Here is a 17,767-nt window from a genome sequence, read left to right as displayed (position 1 = left end):
AGAGCGTAACCTCTGCCCATATTTTCTTCCGTTTCCTTTTCTTTGGCACCCCCTCCCCCACCCAATTTTATTTTGTTCTCTCTCCCACGGCAGCCGGTAATTATTCCACCATTCAACCCTATCTAGACTCATCTTTAGTTTCCTAACTTGTGCCATTGCCATCTCCTGAGTCGGCCCACCATCCCTTTTGTCTCTCTGATCTCTCCTGCCTCCCACCCTATCACAGACCTTCCCTTTGTTCTTTCCTCCCCTTCCCCCTTTCCCTACCCTTGCACTTCCTTAAGAATCTGTTACATCTCGAACTTTCTTCAGCTCTGACGAAGGGTCATCGACCCAAAACATTAACTCTATTTCTCTCAACACAGATGCTGTCTGACCTGCTGAGATTTGCAGCATTTTCTGTTTTTATTCCAGATTCCAGCATCTGCAATATTTTGCTTTTGCCCATGATTCATCTGTTGCTGTTAATGCCTCTCCCCACCTCCTCCCTCCGTTTTTGCAGTGCTGAAAGATGACAAACAGATAGTAAGAGTTTCTACAGGTACATAAAAAGGAAAAGAGTAGCTAAAGTGAATGTTGGCCCCCTAAGGATGAGACTGGGGAATTAATAATGGAGAACAGGGACATTGAACAAATATTTTGTATCGGTCTTCACGGTAGAATACACTAAAAGCATCCCAATACGGGATAATCAAGGGGCTATAGGGAGGGAGGAACGTAATACAATCACTATCACTAATGAAGTAATACTCGGTAAAATAATGGGACTAAAGGCGGACAAGTCCCCTGGACCGATGGCTTACATCCTAGGGTCTTAAAAGAAGTGGCTGCAGAGATAGCGGATGCATTAGTTGTAATCTACCAAAATTCCCTGGATTCTGGGGAGGTCCCAATGGATGGGAAACCCGCAAATGTAATGCCCCTGTTTTAAAAAGGAGGCAGACAGAAAGGAAACTATAGACCAGTTGGCCTAACATCTGTCGTTGGGAAAATGCTGGAGTCCATTATCAAGGAAGCAATAGCAGGACATTTGGAAAAGAATAATTCAATCAAGCAGAGTCAGCATAGTTTTATGAAAGGGAAATCAGGTTTGACAAACTTGGTGGAGTTCTTTGAGGATGTAACGAGCAGGGTGGATAAGGGGGAACCAATGAATGTGGTGTATTTAGATTTCCAGAAGGCATTCGATAAGGTACCACATAAGAGGTTACTGCACAAGATAAAAGTTCACGGGTTTGGGGGAAATATATTAGCATGGATAGAGGATTGGCTAACTAACAGAAAACAGAGAGTCAGGATAAACGGGTAATTTTCCAGTTGGCAAACAGTGACTAGTGGCGTGCCGCAGGGATCAGTGTTGGGTCCTCAACTATTTACAATCTATATTAATGACTTGGATGAAGGGACGGAGTGTAATGTAGCCAAGTTTGCTGATGATACAAAGATGAATGGGAAAGCAAATTGTGAGGAGGACACAAAAAATCTGCAAAGGGATATAGACAGGCTAAGTAAGTGGGCAAAAATTTGGCAGATGGAGTATAATGTGGGAAAATGTGAGGTTATCCAATTTGGCAGAAAAAATAGAAAAGCAAATTATAATTTAAATGAAGACAAATTGCAAAGTGCTGCAGTACAAAGGGACCTGGGGGTCCTTGTGCATGAAACACAAAAAGTTAGTATGCAGGTACAGCAAGTAATCAGGAAGGCAAATGGATTGTTGGCCTTTATTGCAAGGGGGATAGAGTATAAAAGCAGAGAAGTCCTGCTACAACTGTACAGGGTATTGGTGAGGCCACACCGAGAGTACTGCATACAGTTTTGGTCTCCGTTTTTAAGGAAGGATATACTTGCATTGGAGGCTGTTCAGAGAAGGTTCACTCAGTAGTAGTGATATTGGGGAGGGCATCAAACAGGAAATTAGGGGTGCATACAATAAAGGTGCAGCAGTTATCATGGGTGACTTTAATATGCATATAGATTGGGCTAACCAAACTGGAAGCAATACAGTGGAGGAGGATTTCCTGGAGTGCATAAGGGATGGTTTTCTAGACCAATATGTCGAGGAACCAACTAGGGGGGAGGCCATCTTAGACTTGGTGTTGTGTAATGAGAGAGGATTAATTAGCAATCTCGTTGTGCGAGGCCTCTTGGGGAAGAGTGACCATAATATGGTGGAATTCTACATTAGGATGGAGAATGAAACAGTTAATTCAGAGACCATGGTCCAGAACTTAAAGAAGGGTAACTTTGAAGGTATGAGGCGTGAATTGGCTAGGATAGATTGGCGAATGATACTTAAGGGGTTGACTGTGGATGGGCAATGGCAGACATTTAGAGACCGCATGGATGAACTACAACAATTGTACATCCCTGTCTGGCATAAAAATAAAAAAGGGAAGGTGGCTCAACCGTGGCTATCAAGGGAAATCAGGGATAGTATTAAAGCCAAGGAAGTGGCATACAAATTGGCCAGAAATAACAGTGAACCTGGGGACTGGGAGAAATTTAGATCTCAGCAGAGGAGGACAAAGGGTTTGATTAGGGCAGGGAAAATGGAGTACGAGAAGAAGCTTGCAGGGAACATTAAGACGGACTGCAAAAGCTTCTATAGATATGTAAAGAGAAAAAGGTTAGTAAAGACAAACGTAGGTCCCCTGCAGTCAATCAGGGGAAGTCATAATGGGGAACAAAGAAATGGCAGACCAATTGAACAAGTACTTTGGTTCGGTATTCACTAAGGAGGACACAAACAACCTTCCGGATATAAAAGGGGTCGGAGGGTCTAGTGAGAAGGAGGAATTGAGGGAAATCCTTAGTCGGGAAATTGTGTTGGGGAAATTGATGGGATTGAAGGCCGATAAATCCCCAGGGCCTGATGGACTGCATCCCAGAGTACTTAAGGAGGTGGCCTTGGTAATAGCGGATGCATTGACAGTCATTTTCCAACATTCCATTGACTCTGGATCAGTTTCTATGGAGTGGAGGGTAGCCAATGTAACCCCATTTTTAAAAAAAGGAGGGAGAGAGAAAACAGGGAATTATAGACCGGTCAGCCTGACATCGGTAGTGGGTAAAATGATGGAATCAATTATTAAGGATGTCATAGCAGCGCATTTGGAAAGAGGTGACATGATAGGTCCAAGTCAGCATGGATTTGTGAAAGGGAAATCATGCTTGACAAATCTTCTGGAATTTTTTGAGGATATTTCCAGTAGAGTGGACAAGGGAGAACCAGTTGATGTGGTATATTTGGACTTTCAGAAGGCTTTCAACAAGGTTCCACACAAGAGATTAATGTGCAAAGTTAAAGCACATGGGATTGGGGGTAGTGTGCTGACATGGATTGAGAACTGGTTGTCAGACAGGAAGCAAAGAGTAGGAGTAAATGGGGACTTTTCAGAATGGCAGACAGTGACTAGTGGAGTACCGCAAGATTCTGTGCTGGGGCCCCAGCTGTTTACATTGTACATTAATGATTTAGACGAGGGGATTAAATGTAGTATCTCCAAATTTGCGGATGACACTAAGTTGAGTGGCAGTGTGAGCTGCGAGGAGGATGCTATGAGGCTGCAGAGTGACTTAGATAGGTTAGGTGAGTGGGCAAATGCATGGCAGATGAAGTATAATGTGGATAAATGTGAGGTTATCCACTTTGGTGGTAAAAACAGAGAGACAGACTATTATCTGAATGGTGATAGATTAGGAAAAGGGGAGGTGCAATGAGACCTGGGTGTCATGGTACATTAGTCATTGAAGGTTGGCATGCAGGTACAGCAGGCGGTTAAGAAAGCAAATGGCATGTTGGCCTTCATAGTGAGGGGATTTGAGTACAGGGGCAGGGAGGTGTTGCTACAGTTGTACAGGGCCTTGGTGAGGCCACACCTGGAGTATTGTGTACAGTTTTGGTCATCTAACTTGAGGAAGGACATTCTTGCTGTTGAGGGAGTGCAGCGAAGGTTCACCAGACTGATTCCCGGGATGGCGGAACTGACATATCAAGAAAGACTGGATCAACTGGGCTTGTATTCACTGGAGTTCAGAAGAATGAGAGGAGATCTCATAGAAACTTTTAAAATTCTGACGGGTTTAGACAGGTTAGATACAGGAAGAATGTTCCCAATGTTGGGGAAGTCCAGAACCAGGGGTCACAGTCTAAGGATAAGGGGTAAGCCATTTTAGGACCGAGATGAGGAGAAACTTCTTCACCCAGAGAGTGGTGAACCTGTGGAATTCTCTACCACAGAAAGTTGTTGAGGCCAATTCACTAAATATATTCAAAGAGGAGTTAGATATAATCCTTACTACTCGGGGGATCAAGGGGTATGGCGAGAAAGCAGGAATGGGGTACTGAAGTTGCATGTTCAGCCATGAACTCATTGAATGGTGGTGCAGGCTCGAAGGGCCGAATGGCCTACTCCTGCAGCTATTTTCTATGTTTCTATGTTGATTCTGGAGATGAGGGTATTGATCTATAGGATTGACCTATACACATTGGAGTTCAGAAGAATGAGAGGTGATCTTATCGAAACATATAAGATGAGGGGGCTCGACAAGGTGGATGCAGTGAGGATATTTCCACTGATAGGAGAAACTAAAACTCGGGGACATAGTCTCAGAATAAGGGGCCATCCATTTAAAACTGAGATAAGGAGGAATTTCTTCTCTGAGGGTTGTAAATCTGTGAAATTCTCTGCCCCAGAGAGCTGTGGAGGCTGGGTCATTGAATAAATTTAAGGTGGAGATAGATTTTTGAACAATAAGGGAATAAAGGGTTATGGGGAGTGGGCAGGGAAGTGGAGCTGAGTCAATGATCAGATCAGCCGTGATATTATTGAATAGCGGATCAAGCTCAAGGGGCCAAATGGCCAACTCCTGCTCCTAGTTCTTATGTTCTTATCTTTGCTTGCCAATTGGTAGCTGTCCTTCAATTATTCTTTGCGCAGTTGAGGAGCCACTGAGGAATTGGTGCACAGCGTCGTTTAATGTTGCGAACAGTTTGTTTAGCACTTTCATCTCACTTCAGTGGATATTATAAGCAGGGCCCTCTTTTGTACAAGGGCTTGTACAAAGGGGGAACAGTGTCAGTAGTGGCTCAGTGGGTAGCACTTGCATCTGAGTCAGAAGGTTGTGGGTTCAAGTCCCACTCGAAGAGACTTGACACTCCAGTGCAGTGCTGAGGGCCTGCCCGCACTGTCGGAGGGGCAGTACAGATGATTGGGTCATTATCACATTGCTGTTTGTGGGAGTTTGCTGTGTGCAAATTGGTTGCTGCATTTCCCACATTACAACAGTAACTACAGTCCAAAAGTATTTCATTGGCTGTAAAGTGTTTTGAGACATCCAGTGATTGTGAAAGGCGCTATATATATGCAAGTTTTTCTTTGTGAAAGGTGTCTGGTGTGACAGCGGTGTGCGTTGCACTTCCATTGACGTATTCAGCCACTCGATGGCGCTAATATCCTATAAAGCATTTAGCGAATTTTACACAAGGTGCTGTCTTGCTAGTATGAACAGGTCAACTTGACACCCAACTTGACATACCTGTCAACAAAAGATTGGAACTGTGGCGGACTCGTGACTTTGATAGCTGAGCCCGACTGCTTGACCAGCACTCCACGACACTGCTGATAACTGACCAGCTTGCCCAGCTCGTTGCTGGGACCTGTCATTGGGAGGACGACGACTGCAATTTCGCTTGAGGACATTTATTGGGATCATCATCCTCCTCCTTTTCCTCATGGATCTGTCTTCCTCACCGGCGCTTGGATAGCTTTGCAAACTAATGCCCCAGTGAGTGAGGGTGGCTTTGATGTCAATGGGAAGCTTTCTCCGTGTGCTGTGCCAGCATGCTTTGGTGTTTTAGCTGATTGAGCTTTGGGTAGGGGTTGCCAACTCTGGTTGGACATATCCCTGGAGGTGTCATCACATGATCACCCGCTCCCTCACCCGCCATTGGGCACCCGATATGTCCATCCTTGGGGCGCTCTGCTTCCCACACCGATCGGAAAGCAAATAGACTCTTCATTATCTGATTGGATGATTCTTGACTCAGTCAAACAGCCTTTTGTTCCCAGGTCTGTTATTTTTATAACTACTGGAAGCTTTCAAAGAAATGTTTTTTAAAAAACCTTTTTTTAAATGCCCCTTGTCAGCCGTGGCTCAGTGGGTCGCTCTCTCGTCTCTGAATTAGAAGGTTGGGGGTTCAAGCCCCACTCTAGAGACTTAAGCACAGCAATCTAGGCTGGCACTCCCAGTGCAGAGTTGAGGGAGTGCAGCACCGTCTGAGGGGCAGTACTGAGGGAGCGCCGCACTGTCAGAGGGGCAATACTGAGGGAGCGCCGCACTGTCGGAGGGGCAGTACTGAGGGAGTGCCGCACTGTCGGAGGGGCAGTACTGAGGGAGCGCCGCACTGTCGGAGGGGCAGTACAGAGGGAGCGCCGCACTGTCGGAGGGGCAGTACAGAGGGAGCGCCGCACTGTCGGAGGGGCAGTACAGAGGGAGCGCCGCACTGTCGGAGGGGCAGTACTGAGGGAGCGCCGCACTGTCGGAGGGGCAATACTGAGGGAGCGCCGCACTGTCGGAGGGGCAGTACAGAGGGAGCGCCGCACTGTCGGAGGGGCAGTCTTTCGGATGAGACGTTAAATCGAGGTCCCGTCTGCTCTCTCAGGTGGATGTAAAAGATCCCACGGCACTATTTTGAAGAAGAGCAGGGGAGTTCTCCCCTGTGTCCTGGTCAATATTTATCCCTCAATCAACACGTTCTGACGAAGGGTCACAGATCTGAAACGTTAACTCTGTTAACAGAAGCTGCCTGACCCGCTGAGATTTCCAGCATTTTCTGTTTTTATTTTACTAAAGGGTACATTAGGAGGACAGTGATAGACTTCAGGAAGATATAGACAGGCTGGTGAAATGGGTGGACACGGGGCAGATGAAACTTAACGCAGAAAGGTGGTGAAGTGATACATTTTGGTCGAAAGAATGAGAAGAGAACATATAAACTAAAGGGTACGATCCTAAAGGGGGTGCATGAACAGAGAGACCCGGGGGTATATGGGCACACATCGCTGAAGGTGGCAGGGCAGGTTGAGAAAGCGGTTAAAAAGGCTTCTGGGATCGTGGGCTTCATAAATAGAGTGATAGAGTACAAAAGTGGAAGTTATGATGAACCTGTATAAAACACGGGTTTGGCCCCAGCTGGAGTATTGTGTCCAATTCTGGGCACCGTACTTTAGGAAGGATGTGAAGGCCTTAGAGATGGAGCAGGAAAGATTTACGAGAATGGTTCCAGGGATGAGGGACTTCAGTGACGGGGATAGACTGGAGAAGCTGGGGTTGTTCTCCTTGGAGCAGAGAAGGTTGAGAGGAGATTTGATCGAGGTGCTCAAAATCATGAGGGGTCTGGACAGAGTAGATCGAGAGAAACTGTTCCCATTGGTGGAAGGGTCGGGAACCAGAGGACACAGATTTAAGGCGATTGGCAGAAGAACCAAAGGCGACACGAGGGAAAACCTTTTTACGCAGCGAGTGGTTAGGATCTGGAATGTGCTGCCTGAGAGGGTGGTGGAGGCAGACTCAATCATGGCTTTCAAAAGGGTGTTGGATAAGTACCTGAAGGAAAAACATTACAGGACTCTGGGGAAAGGGCGGGGGAGTGCGACTGGCTGAGGTGCTCTTGCAGAGAGCCGGCACGGGCTCGACGGGCCGAATGGCAGCCTCCTCTGTTGTAACCGTTCTGTGATTCTAATTCCTTTAACCAAATTAAATTAGAGCAATTTATGCTGCTCTGTTGGCAAATGTGTGCTGCGATGTGTCTAACAGGCTCTGTTGGCACTGACAGGTCCAGAACTCATCTCCGCAAGGTGATGGCAAAGCAACTAATTGGTTTCAATCCAACAGCTTTCAGAAAAATTACAAGACTGAGTCAGTTGCAATTAATACAATATTAATGCATACATTAGAGCAATAAAATTGAAAGTGATGTATTATTAGATTAAACAGAGTTGCAAGTTGAGTGTACTGCATTAATAATTTCCGTATCCATTTCATGAGATTACAAGATCGTTATGGATGAGATGGGGCCATTCGGCCAGTCTTGGTTTGTTCATCCTAAATGACCTTAAAGTCCTCCCATTTTCTGCAACCATTTGGTCCTTAAAAGCACCCCGCGATTTTCGCCTCCACTCCAGTTTCCCCTCCAAGTCACACACCATCCTGACTTGGAAATATGTCGGCTGTTCCTTCAACATTGCTGGGTCAAAATCCTGGAACTCCCTCCCTGAAGGGTATGGTAGCACAGTGGTTTTATTACGGGACCAGTAATCCATAGGCCTGGATGAATGATCCAGTGATGTGGGTTCAAATGCCACCACGGCAGCTGGGGAATATAAATTCAGTTAATTAAATAAATTTGGAATTAAAAAGCCAGTGTCAGTAATGGTGACCTTGAAACTACCGGATTGTCGTAAAAACCCACCTGGTTCACTAATGTCCTTCAGGGAAGGAAAATCTGCCGTTCTTACCATGTCTGGCTGATATGTGACTCCAGACCCACAGCAATGTGGTTGACTCCTTAACTGCCTCTGAAATGGCCCAGCGAGACAAAGTCAGCGCTGGGGGAGCACCTTCACCACACGGACTGCAGCGGTTCAAGGCAGCGGCTCACCACCACCTTCTCGAGGGGCAATTAGGGATGGGCAATAAATGCTGCTGATGCCAGCGATGCCCACATCCCAGGAACTAATTTTTTTTAAACTCCTCTGTCCAGGAGGCCCGCCCATGTCTTTGTTACTCTCTGCGTGGCAAAATCTCCTGCTTTCAGTCCTACACTTGCCTTTCGCTAGTTAGAATCTGTGTAATCTTGTCCTGTGGCCATTGCTTAGTTTTAAGTGGTGTTCCAAAATGATCCTTTTGCATACTGTTTACTGTCTCGGATATTTCGATGGGGTTGTCTCACAGACGCCTCTCTCAAGGACGAAAAGCCAACGTTTACCCAGCCTTCTCTCACCTGTTGAGGTCAGATGGAGGCAAAGCTCGTGCCTCAAAGCCGATCTCAGACGAGCCGCCCTCACTTCAAGTGTGAATTTTTTTTTCATTTCCCACAACTGTGATCTTATGGTCTCTCTGAACAAGATTGAAATTGTTGCCAAATTAGAGACGGTTTTTGTGATGATAGATGTGTGCCCATTAGGAACAGGCCGGGGCCATCAGAGAGAGCAGCGCGTGCTGCTGCAGGAGGGCGACGGCTGCGAAGCCAGGTCGCTGAGTGCAGTGCGGGCAGGCACAGCAGGAGGGGCGAAGGAGCAGCAAGAGTCCGTAGATGGAAGTGACTGGGGCCCAGGAGAGACGCGAGTCTGGGACCCAGAAGGGGCAAGGGCCCAGGGGCAGCACGGACCAGCCCACACTGCGATATGTGAGCGCACACTGGGTCCGTGCAGCAGAGCTGGTCTCCAGTCGTCCTGGTTAACCCTTGCCCCTGGACCGAGACCTCGCTCTGTCAAGCCCGTGTGGTGGCTGGTGTGCAACGGTCACCCCACGTTAAAAAAATCCACACACAGTTCATCTTCCACCCTTCAGGATGTAGTTCGGGATCTGGAATATTAGGTCCTTCATTGAAACACCTGTGAACTCATCCCTTTTTGGCATGGAAGCAAGTCATCCTCGCTTCGAGGGACTGCCTATGATGATGATGAAGTCTTGAGACTGCTCAGACTCATTGGTCCTACTGCTGGACCACCGTGTCATTGTCTACCAAAAGACTGGCTTTATTGGATATTACGGTAATCACGGGATAGTGCAGGAAAGTGGAGTTGAGGTAGAAGATCAGCCATGATCTTATTGAATGATGGAGCAGGCTCGAGGGGCCGAATGGCCGACTCCTGCTCCTAATTCTTATGTTCAGAATCCACCGCAAAGTTCACAAATTGCCATTAGTCAGTTCCAAGTCGCTCATTTAAAGTGCATTCTTGATAAAGCCAGCGTTAGTGATCCTGCAGCTATGGTGATCAGCTGGACCCATTCAGCCAAGTCTCATTAACACCCATTCAGTGGCATAGCCATTCTTTGTGTTTTATCAGGAACCCTGAGACCTTACACAGCAGTTCATCGTGTTTAGAGGCAGTGACAGCTCCGGCAGGAAGGTCGTTGTGTGCTGCTAGAGAGCAGCTAATGAGTAATAATCACACAATCCTTCGGATGAAACGTTAAACCGAGGTCCCGTCTGCTCTCTCAGGTGGATGTAAAAGATCCCATGGCACTATTTTGAAGAAGAGCAGGGGAGTTCTCCCCGGTGTCCTGGGGCCAATATTTATCCCTCAATCAACATAACAAAAACAGATTATCTGGTCATTATCACATTGCTGTGTGGGAGCTTGCTGTGTGCAAATTGGCTGCCGTGTTTCCCACATTACAACAGTGACTACACTCCAAACGTACTTCATTGGCTGTAAAGCGCTTTGAGACATCCGGTGGTCATGAAAGGCCCTATATAAATCCAAGTCTTTGTTTCCTTATGTGAAAGCTTCAAATTACTTTCACGTGCTGCAAGAACGTGTTGGAATTCTGGGATGGAAAAAGAACAAAGCCAAGATGGCAAGGGAATTGATTTTATTATTCATTCACGGGATGTGGACATCCCTAATTGCCCCTTGAGAAGGTGGTGGTGAGCCACCTTCTTGAACCGCTGCAGTCCGTGTGGTGAAGGTGCTCCCACAGTGCTGTTAGGGAGGGAGTTCCAGGATTGTGACCCAGCAACGATGAAGGAACGGCCGATATATTTCCAAGTCGGGATGGTGTGTGACTGGGAGGGGAACGTGGAGGTGGTGGTGTTCCCATGCGCCTGCTGCCCTTGTCCTTCTAGAAACATAGAAACATAGAAAATAGGTGCAGGAGTAGGCCATTTGGCCCTTCGAGCCTGCACTACCATTCAATAAGATCATGGCTGATCATTCCCTCAGTACCCCTTTCCTGCTTTCTCTCCATACCCCTTGATCCCTTTAGCCGTAAGGGCCATATCTAACTCCCTCTTGAATATATCCAATGAACTGGCATCAACGACTCTCTGCGGCAGGGAATTCCACAGGTTAACAACTCTATGAGTGAAGAAGTTTCTCCCCATCTCGGTCCTAAATGGCCTACCCCTTATCCTAAGACTATGTCCCCTGGTTCTGGACTTCCCCAACATCGGGAACATTCTTCCCGCATCTAACCTGTTCCGTCCCGTCAGAATCTTATACGTTTCTATGAGATCCCCTCTCATCCTTCTAAACTCCAGTGAATAAAGGCCCAGTTGATCCAGTCTCTCCTCATATGACAGTCCTGCCATCCCGGGAATCAGTCTGGTGAACCTTCGCTGCACTCCCTCAATAGCAAGAATGTCCTTCCTCAGATTAGGAGACCAAAACTGAACACAATATTCCAGGTGAGGCCTCACCAAGGCCCTGTACAGCTGCAGTAAGACCTCCCTGCTCCTATACTCAAATCCCCTGGCTATGAAGGCCAACATACCATTTGCCTTCTTCACCGCCTGCTGTACCTGCATGCCAACTTTCAATGACTGATGAACCATGACACCCAGGTCTCGTTGCACCTCCCCTTTTTCTAATCTGCCGCCATTCAGATAATATTGTGCCTTTGTGTTTTTGCCCCCAAAATGGATAACCTCACATTTATCCACATTATACTGCATCTGCCATGTGTTTTCCCATTCACCTAACCTGTCCAAGTCACCCTGCAGCCGTCCTCCTCACAGCTCACACTGCCACCTAGTTTAGTGTCGTCTACAAACTTGGAGATATTACACTCAATTCCTTCATCTAAATCGTTAATGTATATTGTAAAGAGCTGGGGTCCCAGCACTGAGCCCTGCGGCACCCCACTGGTCACTGCCTGCCATTCTGAAAAGGACCCGTTTATCCCGACTCTCTGCTTCCTGTCTACCAACCAGTTCTCTGTCCATGTCAGTACATTACCCCCAATACCATGCGCTTTGATTTTGCACACCAATCTCTTGTGCGGGACCTTGTCAAAAGGTAGAGGTCGTGGGTTTGGGAGGTGCTGCCGAAGAAGCCTTGGCGAGTTGCTGCAATGCATCTTGTAGATGGTGCACACTGCAGCCATGGTGTGCCGGTGGTGGAGGGAGTGAGTGTTGAAGGTGGGGGATGGGGTGTTGATCAAGTGGCTGCTTTGTCTTGGATGGTGTCGAGCTTCTTAAGTGTTGTTGGAGCTGCACTCATCCAGGCAAGTGGAGAGTGTTCCATCACACTCCTGACTTGTGCCTTGTTAATGGTGGGAAGGCTTTGGGGAGTCAGGAGGTGAGACACTTGCCACAGAATACCCAGCCTCTGACCTGCTCTTGTGGTCACAGTATTTATGTGGCTGGTCCAATTAAGTTTCTGGTCAATGGTGACCCCCAGGATGTTGATGGTGGGGGATTCGGCGATGGGAATGTCATTGAATGTCAAGGGGAGGTGGTTAGACTCTCGCTTGTTGGAGATGGTCATTGCCTGGCACTTGTGTGGTGCGAATGTTACTTGCCACTTATCAGCCCAAGCCTGAATGTTGTCCAGGTCTTGCTGCTTGTGGGCACGGACTGCTCCATTATCTGAGGAGTTGTGAATGGAACTGAACCCTGTGCAGTCATCAGCGAACATCCCCACTTCTGACCTTATGATGGAGGGAAGGTCATTGATGAAGCAGCTGAAGATGGTTGGGCCGAGGACACTGCCCTGAGGAACTCCTGCAGCGATGTCCTCCAACCACCACAACCATCTTCCTTTGTGCTGGGTATGACTCCAGCCAGTGGAGAGTTTCCCCCTGATTCTCATTGCCGTCGGTTTTACTCGGGCTCCTTGATGGCACACTGAGTCAAATGCTGCCTTGCTGTCCAGGGAGTCACTCTCCCCTCACCTCTGGAATTCAGCTCTTTTGTCCATGTTTGGACCAAGGCTGTAATGAGGTCTGGAGCCGAATGATCCTGACGGAACCCAAACTGAGCCTCGGTGAGCAGGTTATTGGTGAGTAAGTGCCACTTGATAGCACTGTCGACGACACCTTCCATGACTTTGCTGATGATTGAGAGTAGACTGATGGGGCGATAATTGGCCGGATTGGCTTTGTCCTGCTTTTTGTGGGCATGACATACCTGGGCAGTTTCCACATTGTTGGATAGATGCCAGTGTTGTAGCTGAACTGGAACAGGTCAGGACCAGCTCCAGGCCAGGTCCAAGACAACCCCAACCTCTGTCGTTGAGCTACAGTACGCGGACGATGCCTGCATCTGCGCACATTCAGAGGCTGAACTCCAGGACAATGTCGATGTATTTACTAAGCCATACGAAAGCATGGGCCTTACACTAAACATCAGTAAGACAAAGGTCCTCCACCGGCCTGTCCTCGCCGCACAGCACTGTCCCCCAGTCATCAAAATCCACGGCCCGGCCCTGGACAACATGGACCATTGCCCATACCTCGGGAGCCTCTTATCAACAAGAGCAGTCATTGATGATGAGATTCATCACCGCCTCCAGTGCGCCAGTGCAGCCTTCGGCCACCTGAGGAAAAGAGTGTTTGAAGACCAGGCCCTCAAAACTGCCATTAAACTTATGGTCTACATGGCTGTCGTAATACTCGCCCTCCTGTATGGGTCAGAGTCATGGACTATGTACATTGGACACCTCAAGTCGCTGGAGAAATACCACCAACGATGTCTCCGCAAGATCCTGCAAATCCCCTGGGAGGACAGACACACTAACATCAGCGTCCTCGACCAGGCCAACATCCCCAACATTGAAGCACTGACCACACTCGATCAGCTCCACTGGGCAGGCCACATTGTCCGCATGCCCCGACACGAGACTCCCAAAGCAAGCGCACTACTTGGACCACTTTCACGGAAAACGAGCCAAAGGTGGGCAGAGGAAACGTTACAGGGACACCCTCAAAGCCTCCCTGATAAAGTGCAACATCCCCACCGACACCTGGGAGTCCCTGACCAAAGACCGGCCTAAGTGGAGGAAGTGCATCCGGGAGGGCGCTGAGCACCTCGAGTCTCGTTGCCGAGAGCGTGCAGAAATCAAGCGCAGGCAGCGGAAGGAGTGTGCGGCAAACCAGTCCCACCCTCCCCTTCCCTCAACCACTGTCTGTCCCACCTGTGACAGGGACTGTGGTTCTCGTATTGGACTGTTCAGCCACCTGAGGACTCATTTTAAGAGTGGAAGCAAGTCTTCCTCGATTCCGAGGGATTGCCTATGATGATGAGCTGTACTAGAACAGCATGGCTAGAGGCCATTTGTCTGAGAGAGGCCATGATCAAATTAACAGGTGCCTGTTGTTACGTTCCTAATCATATCTTGTCGGGCTGTTCCATGGTAAAACATACCAGATTCTGAGGGGGATTGGCAGGGTAGATGCGGGGAGGGTGTTTCCCCCGGGCTGGGGAGTCTAGAACCAGGGGTCACAGTCTCAGGATAAGGGGTCGACCATTTAGGACTGAGATGAGGAGGAATTTCTTCACTCAGAGGGGGGTGAATCTTTGGACTTCTCTGCCCCAGAGGGCTGTGGAGGCTCAGTCTTTGAGTATATTCAAGGCAGCTGAGAGGATCCAGGTGGAGGAGAGAATGGGAGGGAAGAAGTTCCAAGTTCATAGTTCGTAATTCTGGATTGGAAGGAATCGGTGAGCATTTTAATTGTACGACTGCAGTGTGTGGCACGTCCATTAAATATATAAACAAATATTAAAGAAAAGTAAGACTTGCATTTCTATAGCGCCTTTCACGATCACCAGATGTCCCAAAGCACTTTACAGCTAATTAAATACTTTTGGAGTGTAGTCACTGTTGTAATGTGGGAAACATGGCAGCCAATTTGTGCACTGCCCCTCCGACAGTGCGGCACTCCCTCAGTACAGCCCCTCCGACAGTGCGGCACTCCCTCAGTACTGCCCCTCCGACAGTGCGGCACTCCCTCAGTACAGCCCCTCCGACAGTGCAGCGCTCCCTCAGTACTGCCCCTCCGACAGTGCGGCGCTCCCTCAGTACTGCCCCTCCGACAGTGCGGCACTCCCTCAGTATTGCCCCTCTGACAGTGCGGCACTCCCTCAGTACTGCCCCTCCGACAGTGCGGCGCTCCCTCAGTACTGCCCCTCCGACAGTGAATTCCAAAGATTCACCACCCTCTGAGTGAACAAAATCCTCCTCATCTCCGTCCTAAATGGCCAAGCCCTTATCCTGAGACTGTGACCCCTGGTTCTAGACTCCCCAGCCCGGGGGAAACATCCTCCCTGCATCTACCCTGTCAAGCCCTGTGAGAATTGTGTATGTTTCAATGAGATCACCTCTCATTCTTCTAAACTCGACAGAATACCGGCCTAGTCTACTCAATCTCTCCTCATAGGACAATCCCCCCATCCCAGGAATCAGTCTGGTGAACCTTCGTTGCACTCCCTCTATGGCAAGTATATCCTTCCTTAGGTAAGGAGACCGACACTGTACACAATACTCCAGGTGTGGTCTCACCAGGGCCCGATATAATTGCAGTAAGACCACTTTGCTCTTATACTCAAATCGTCAAAGAGAAAACGAGCTTCCCAGAGGAACGCAATGCCACATCACAAAGACTCGCGTCTTATGTTCAAATTTCAGAAGAATAACTGAATGCAGAATCATGTCAGCGTGCAGTTGAATACATATTAGAAATGTTGCCTTACTAAGCTGCAGTGCAGTCCTAGACAGTGAAGGTCACTCTGTAATGTTGTTAGAAAGCAAACCCGCTGAATACTGAGACTCTGCCACTTAAGCTATTTTCGTGCCTGTAACGATTTCGGTTAATTATATCCACTCAAGTACATTATGTGCTCCTCAATGTTTAATCTCGTTATATTACTTATGTGCTGTCTTAGTTTCAAAGTACTGCTAGTTAATGTATCTCTGTGTCTCAGGTTTATCATTAATGTCTCCGACACTCGGTGTCACACGCCATCCATGGGGTGATTGCTCTGGAATTTGCAACTGTTCATATAATTTGCAGTGGTGCAAGATGATTGAACACTCAGCTCGTTTAAGCATCTTACAAACTTAGCCATGAATAGTAAATCTCCAGTCGAATTCTCTGATGGAAAAAGGGGGGAATTTATCTGATGACCTTAGTGTTAGCCGTGGCTCTATCTGGTCATTATCAGATTGCTGTTTGTGGGGGCTTGCTGTGCGCAAATTGGCTGCCGCATTTCCCACATTACAACAGTGCCTACACTCCAAAAACCGAGGCCCCGTCTGCCCTCTCAGCTGGACGTAAAAGATCCCACGGCACTATTTTGAAGAAGAGCAGGGGAGTTTTCCCCGGTGTCCTGGGGCCAATATTTATCCCTCAATCAACATAACAAAAACAGATTATCTGGTCATGATCACATTGCTGTTTGTGGGAGCTTGCTGTGCGCAAATTGGCTGCTGTGTTTCCCACACTGCTTCATTGGCTGTAAAGTGCATTGAGACGTCCGATGACCGTGAAAGGCGCTACATAAATGCAAGTCTTTCATAGATTTTTTTTTGGTGCTCAAGCCTTTAGTAAGCAGACCCTGAAGGATTTCACAGCTGCTGGCGTGTGGTATAACCGGGATAAAAGGTGAAAGGTGTTTGCTTAGTGACACAGATTGTAAAGGTACATTATTGATCGCTGTGTCATGCCCTGCCCTGCAATTCTGCCTGATATCTTTGTCTTAGTTGTGAAATGATGGCAGCGAGGTCAGGCAATGGTGACAAGAGCAATCCAACAGGGTGGGACCAGGAAGTTGAAGCAACTACACCCACGCTGAGTTTCGTATTCTGCAGAAAAGGGAAGTCTGCCTTCCTAGTAAAGTGAAAGTAGTGACTCAGAAAAGGGAGCGTCTGTAAAGTGATCTTTGACAAACAGACTGCCCTGATAGTCGGTGCACTTTCTGTCTGCTCCAGCGTTACTGAATGTTGGTGATCTTACCTCCCAGCATTTCGGGCCCAAAATTCCACATGGGCTTTTTTGTGCTGCAGATGGAGCGGCACGTCCTGGCTTTGTCGTGGCCTGACAGCGGCAGAAAAAACAAAAGTTGCAAGTTTCGCCCTCGTAACCTTTCATCTTAGAGCGGCGCAGGTTGTCCTTAACCTCTGTGGGCGGAGCTTAAGGTCTGCGCCGAAAAACTGAGCTTGCCAGGGTAACGAGGGACACACTGACGGGCTGGGGCTCAAATAAAGCATTTCCCCTTCGTAAAATAGATCACCGAGTGAGACTTGGGACAACAGGCAGAAGTCGCAATATATCAAAACCACCTGAAATTCCTTTATTCCTTTTTAGCATTTATAGATATTTTTCACCTCCACGGTGCCGGTGCTGCTGCGATCCCGGGCTGAAAGCCCCCCCCTCCCAACCCCCCCACACCACCGGCCCGCTGCAATCCCAGGCCGATAGGACCCCACTCCCCCACCCCACGCTGTATCTTCAGTGCCGCTGAAAAAACGGCCTCTCCTCTCCGCCGATGTTATCTTCTCTGCGCCGATTTCCTTAAATGTAGGGAAGGTTTTTCAGAAGGCTGCAGTGCGCCATTTTAGAAAGTATCTGCACTTGGCCAAGCTCGCTTAAATGGCCAGGAATGGCGCATACGTCAGGTTCCGGCCCCAGGATGTAAAAAAATTGGGAATTTAAAAAATCGGCCGTACTTACTTTAGAATGGCTCAGAAACTTTGGCCAAACTTGCAGGTTTTAGTCTGCTCCAAAAAAAACCAGCGTCGGCCAAAAAAACAGTGCA

The sequence above is a fragment of the Pristiophorus japonicus genome, chromosome 2 (genome assembly GCF_044704955.1).
Source record: "Pristiophorus japonicus isolate sPriJap1 chromosome 2, sPriJap1.hap1, whole genome shotgun sequence".
Taxonomy (NCBI): Eukaryota; Metazoa; Chordata; class Chondrichthyes; family Pristiophoridae; genus Pristiophorus; species Pristiophorus japonicus.
The sequence above is the reverse complement of the archived record's forward strand: the minus strand, read 5'-3'. Positions refer to the sequence as shown.